Here is a 6,898-nt window from a genome sequence, read left to right as displayed (position 1 = left end):
AGATCACAAACCGACGAGGAGGCCGAAACTAAACCCTCCATGCGCCGGCGCCGACCAACACGCGACCACCCCGCCAACCCAGACGACAGCGACACCGGCCTGCCCCGGTCGCCCGGAGCAAATTTCCGGAGGCGGCCCGATGCAGGGCCCGGAGGAACCAGCGACACTGCCACCACCAGAGCGACCTCCTCAGAATCTGAATCAGATCCCGACTCATCCAGATCGCCCAACACCCAGAAACGCGAGCCACAGAAAGGCACCGAGGATGAAGGAGCCCACACCGGAGCCGCCGCCCGCCCGGAGCAGGAGACGCCCCCCCCCCCCTCGCCGACAGCAGGGGGGAGACGGGGGAGAGGGAGGGGCGGGGGAGCCATGGCCAGCGGCGAGGAAGGGGGGAGGGAGACGGGAGGGGGAGCGGGGAGACAACCATCCAAAAGAACTACAAAATCGATAGAGTGACTGTCATTGATGTGTTTACACGCATTCAGTGCAAAAGAAGTATATATTCTATTCAGTGAGGTATGCAGATATATTTCAGCACTCATCAACGATTCAATAGTCTGGCCAAGATGATTATAACTTCTCATGATTCGACTGTCATACATAGATCGATTATGAAGACATGCTATAGTTGATGTAGAAACTAACTGGCTGTCTTGTTTACTTTGTGCTAGTACTTTATAGATGCAGATCAACACATGTGATCAAAATCAATAGCTAGTGATCAGACGAGACGGCCGGGTTGATCGCCAATGCAAGCATTTTTCTGTCTGACAGTTATAGGTCAATCATGCAAGTCATCCATACATAGAAACCAACAACTCTCTCATCTATGAAAGACCGACATGGACAAAGTTATAGATGGAGAAATAACTATTGAGATTGCGGGATTTATACATGTCTACATGCATTCAGTGTAAACAGAAGTATATATTTCTATTTAGTGAGGTATGCAGATATATTTCAGGACTTGTCATCAATTCAATAGTCTAGGCAAGATGATTAGAACTTCTCTTGATCAGACTGTCATATGTAGATCAATTATTAAGACATGGTATGGTTGATATAGAAACTAACTGGCTATCTTGTTTACTCTTTGCTAGTACTTTATAGATGCAGATGTCGGTCAGCACATGTGATCAAAATCAATAGCGAGTGATCAAATGAGAAGACCGGGTTGATCGTCCGACAAGCGTTTTTTCTTCGTCTGACGGTTATCGGTCCATCTCGGTCCAGCATGAAAAAGAGCTATATATGGTTGATGTGGAAACAAACAACTCATGCATTTACGACATACCTGTACTATAGGCACCGCATAGTTACAGATGGGGATAAAAATATTGATAGATCCAGATATAATTGTCGAGATCGTTAGAAGTATATGCATTTACATGGACATTATCGACATCGCATAATTGTAGATGTAGATAGATATATTGATAGATCCAGAAATAATCGTGGAGATTTCGAGATGCATATGCATTTACAGACATCGGTGCACAATAAATACTTTATTTAGTGGGCGAGGGAGGTCTCATTAATTCAAAATGGAAAATCTTATTCATTGATATCTGCGCGCAGATCTGTACATATCTTGAATCTCCGCTGGTTGGCATGTGGTTTGCAGTAAACCTGCCCAGGGTAAAAATCACAAGCTTGGGCCCGGCCCAAAACATGTTTTTTTAACACAGTGCAGATGTGAACAGTGTGTTTTCCCCTTATAAAACCATTACTTTCAAGGCATAAAGATAGTATATTTCACCTATTGCTTGAATATAAAACAATGGTTTTTTGCGCAAGTTTGAGCTTTGTTCAGGATTACGGATTTCAGGCCAGGCTTTAGGCGGAAAAGTCAAGCCCAAGGCTGCTCATGAACAGGTTTAGTTTAGGTGGTGTTTGGTTCTCTAGTCCTAGGTCTTTTTCTAGTCCCTGGGACTTTTTGAAAAAGACTCTCAAGGAGGTGCTTCTAAGAACTTCTAGCAAAAAGTCCTAAAAAAGTCCCATCCTGTTTGGTTTGCTAGGGACTTGTTTTAGTCCCAACATAAAAAAGTCCCTGGAACCAAACACCCCCTTAGTCGCGACCCCAACAAACAAACAGCCCTGGAATATCCATTCATCCACCAGACTATTTCAGCGTGCACATCTAATCTATAACCAATCAATCATACAGCAGCACGCAGCAAAGAAAGAAAATCAAGAATCAATCATATGCCGGCTGGATATGCATGTTGTATCTCCCAACAAGCCCTCGGCCAATGGACTCCAGTCCAAAGACCCCGTGGGATTTGGACTCGGGCTAGCCAGTTAGGTGACGCGCGCCTCCAAGATTTGCACCGCACGGGCTGCCTGTCAGTTGTCTCCGTCGGACAGCTCGGCGTACGCGCCGGGCAGCCAGCCAGCCGGGCAGGGATTGCGGCAGCGCCGCGCCACAGCCCCCTCGGCCTCAGGAAAGAGTTCACGAGTGTGATGGACAGCGGACACCAGACAGACAGGTCGTCGATCCGAGCCGACGGTTGGTTTGGTTGGCTCGTCCGATCCGTTTCCCATCCCATGTGACCGACGCGACGGCGGGAAGAGGGTTCCAAAATCCGGCGTTTTCGCTCGTCCGCGCGGCCGCTGTCCCGGTCCCGGCGGGCGTTTTGGAGGATGCGGAAAGGAATACGCCGTGCTTTCTCGCTCAGGCCAGGGGTGCGCACGTCTGGCCATTGGCGGCATATCGTCTCCATCGCGGGACGGTTGCTACCAACGCCTTTTGCCTCGACAGCTCGGCGGTTTGTTTTGTCTGTGACTGTGGGTAGGCTTAGGAGGTTAGTTGCTGTGTTGTCGCTCGCCCTGTTTGGTAGCGATGAATGAACGAATTGCAGTTGCCCGAGCCACACGCAAGTTAAGCAGGCAGGCAGGCTCCATCGATTCGCCGATTACAGAATAATCATCATGACATGCTAGCTACACACGCGGAGAATCGTCGGACACTGTGAATGAATATACACAAATGGAGACATACTGTTAGCACTAATAATCTCTACTCCTAATGCAGTAGTTGGTAGTCTCCGCCGGTCAATTTTTGTCCCACCAGCTGCGGTTAATTTTCGTCCTCGATCCCACCTCCCGCTACCCAGCGATTCCCCCTTCCTCCGTCCAGACCGACAAAAAAAACGGTATGCTACCACGAGGCCCCTTGTGCAACAGTGCGGCTTCTCTACTACTATTAAATAAGCAAACATGTTGGTGGCGGACGAAAACTCTGCCGCACCCGCATTTGTTCGGCGACGGGAAAAAGGGCACAATATATACACGGGAAACAAAACCGACCGCTCCTCACGAGCGAGGGGCGGCTTCATTTTGACTATTCATGAGGCATTTCTTTATCTTTTTTACACAAGCCACAAAAAACGCCGTTTTTCATCGAAACCTTGTGAACGCACATAAAATGTCCGGATATATACATGGGATTTTTGTTCCGAATTTTTCAATTTTTCAAAATGTGTATTTCAACAATGGGTGCATATGCACCTAGGAGCCAAAACGCCGCTCTCGGAAGGTAGTACTATATTAGCACCAGTTAATTAAATACTACTCCTCCCCGCAAAAAAAAATTTAAATACTACTCCAGCAAGCAGTTGGGCGATGGATGCATTTGCACCCCCGTCGGCCCGTGCAGCAGAATCTTTCCTATCCCGTCCGCGTCCGGCTCCGGCCACGCCACGGACGTCCATCCAAGCCGCTCGCCCACCAGGCACCAGCTGCTGCTTCTTCCCTTTGACAGCTTCCCGTTTGGTCGACTGGCTCTCTCACTCGCCTCCATCGCCGTCGCCCGCCCGTCGGCATAGATACAACAACAGCAGTGCAGCACGTCGGCGCCACGAACGCGAGAGCGAGCCGAGGTCGCCGCGGCTGCTCTCTAGCTGAGCTGGTCCCAGCCAGGCGCATCGTCCGTACGACGCCAAGATTCCTTTTTTTCGTTCAGCTCTAGCTATTAGCTTTGACTTTTTTTTTGACGAAAAACAACATTGTGCTGATTTCATTCATTAAGATAAGATGAGACACCCCAAAAAATACAGGTCAAGGTGCTGACAGCCAGAAAGGAGAAGGAAAAGCTATACAAATGTACACTAGAAAAAGAAAGAAGGAAAGAAATTATCTCGCGCCTGTCCATTGTGCTCCTTTGAATCCAGCGATTCTCTAAGAGTTCAGCTCATTGATAATGTTCTCAGCTACCTTCAGAAAGTGATTTGGCTTATTGTTGAATATGCGGCTGTTTCTTTCTTCGACTTCGCTCGGGCCAAACGGATGAGAATGAAGGGATGACATTACTAAGCATTTCTTTCTTCTACAGCGGGACGGGACGTAACACTGGTTGGTTGGTGATATTCCGATCACTGACTTGTGTCAACTGGGAACCAAAGCGGCATTCGCATGCGGAACAGCTTTGCTTTGCTTGCCGCCGCAAAAACGGAAATTACACCACATTCTACGCGCCAGCTTTTCCGGGTTTGTCTCTGTCGTCATTTACCATCGTCAGGCAAGGCCGTGCGTGCAAAGGAGAGCACACTTTCTTCTAGCTGTTAAAAAATGAAAGAGCCAAGAGCACTAGAGACCCACCAACTTACATTGAATGTGATGATTTAGTCCACAAATTTGCAAAAGGTGATCAACTAGTCCACAAAGTTGGAAACCATGGGATGTTTTACTCCATAGCCAATCAGAGGCGGACAATTGGCGCCCAACTGGTTGGTTCGTAGCACACCTGGTCGTACCCTTTTTTTGCAGAAAACCCCTCAACTTTTCAGGAAATCACGCCTGCAGTCCCTATTTCCTTTGTCTTCTTTCCCTGTCCAAATCCCTAGCTCTCTCCCATTTCCCACTTTCCCCTGTCCAAATTCTGACAGTGAGAGAATGAGAGTGTCCGGTGGCGGCGGCGGCGAGAAGAAGAGCGGGGGTGGCAGTGGCTTCCGATCCCATGGAGTAGGCGCCGATGCTGACGGGTTCCTGGGCGGCGGCGAGCCGGGAGAACCCAGCGCCAGGGTCACTACAGTTCTTGACTTCGGTGGCAAGAAGGTAAGTACAGAAATCATGAACTACTGTTCTTGACTTGTTGACTTTGGGGATATGAAAAATTCCATTTTTATAGGATGATTAAGGACTTGACTTGAATTGCTCATAATTTTTTCAGGAGTGGGATGGAGAGTGGGATGGCAGAGCCAAGTGAGTGATTAAGGATCTAGCCATGAAGAACATGGAGTTGGAGGCCAGGATTAAAGTACTTGAATCAGAAACAAAAAGGAATGAGAAAGAAAAGAGAGCACTTGTTAAGATGCAGAAGGAAAGAGAGCAATATAGGGATAAGATTTTATGTTTCGGAACTCTTCTGTATGTTGGCCTGTTTGCCATTCTGATAGCTGTCATTGTTAGCAAGTAGGTTGTTTTTAGTGTGCTGAGAAATGTTGATGTGGTGACCAAATGAAGAAATGATGATGAACTCATAATGTACTATTTGGTATTCAGATGATGGAACATTTGGTATTCAGATTGTTGTTATTCATATGTTTGTTGCCCACTGAATGAACTATTTATATGTTTTCGGATGTTTGAAATTGTGCATTGTATCAAAATTGTACCAAAATTCAGATAGGTGCAGCAAAATTCAAATAATGCAAGCAAATTTCAGTCAACTTAACTATCAGTAAAATTCAGACCACTTTATGCAGATAATGTACCACTTTATTTGTCAGCAAAATTTCAGATAACTTAACTGTCAACAAAATTCAGCAAAATTCAGGTAGTATAGTTTGGAGGCCTCTATAGTTGGAATGTTGTACATTGGTCACATTGTATATTTGGCAGAAAATGAGCACCTGGTACATTATATTTTTGGATGTGTGCACACGGGTAGAACATTGTTTTTTGGATGTGTACACATGGGCACAATATGGGCAGAAAACATGTAGCACACTACTACATGCAGCACACAAGAGAGACCATAAACACGCAACACATGATGAGGATCATTTATAGAAAACAGAGGCCATAAACAGACATAAGTCTTCAGTCCAACATAGGCCATAAACAGACATAAGTTCTTCAGTTCAAATAGGCCATGTTCTTCAGTTAAACATAGACATAAGTTCACCATAGATACATAGCAGCTCAAAATAGTAACTTATATGCTGAGATATATAGATCAGCATACCTAACTACATCTTCTTCAGTTCTTCAGCTGCAGACTTCACTTCAGAAGATGTTGCTTCCTTCGCTTCTTCACTTCTTCAGACGGCTGGAGCGGCGCACTGCTGTTGCTTCCTTCTTCTTCTTTTTCTACACCTCCACCTCTTCTTCTTCTTCTTCTTCTTCTTCTTCTTCTTCTTCTTCTTCTTCTTCTTCTTCTTCTTCTTCTTCTTCTTCTTCTTCTTCTTCTTCTTCTTCAATCTTTACAATGTCAGGAACATCTGGCAGGAGCTCGACGTCGATGCGCATGCTTCTGTCACCCTCAACGGCGACCGACGCAACAAGCACAACTTCATCCTCATCTGCGTCGTCGTCAGGAGCACAACTTCATCCTCATCAGAGTCGTAGTCCGCAGGGTCGACTGGAGTAGGCATCGCGAGCACGACGTCCACAGGTCATCGTCGAGGGGGATCGGGGCCAGAGAGGTGGTGGAACGATACATCCACCACCTAGCTCGCTGGTATGGTTCCACGCTGAGCGTGGCCTCCCACATTGCTCAGACGAGGAAGGACGGTGGCGGCACTGTGAGGCCTTTGGGGAAGGCACGCGCCTTCTCGCCGTCCATCAGCACCTTGTACAACCCACACGCGTGATTAAACATCATCTTCGGGGTCGGGAACCACGTGCACACCTCTACAATCTGCGCATGGAACGACTGGTTGTCGCCGTCCAG

This window comes from Triticum aestivum, chromosome 4B (assembly GCF_018294505.1).
Source record: "Triticum aestivum cultivar Chinese Spring chromosome 4B, IWGSC CS RefSeq v2.1, whole genome shotgun sequence".
NCBI classification, from domain to species: domain Eukaryota; kingdom Viridiplantae; phylum Streptophyta; class Magnoliopsida; order Poales; family Poaceae; genus Triticum; species Triticum aestivum.
The sequence above is the reverse complement of the archived record's forward strand: the minus strand, read 5'-3'. Positions refer to the sequence as shown.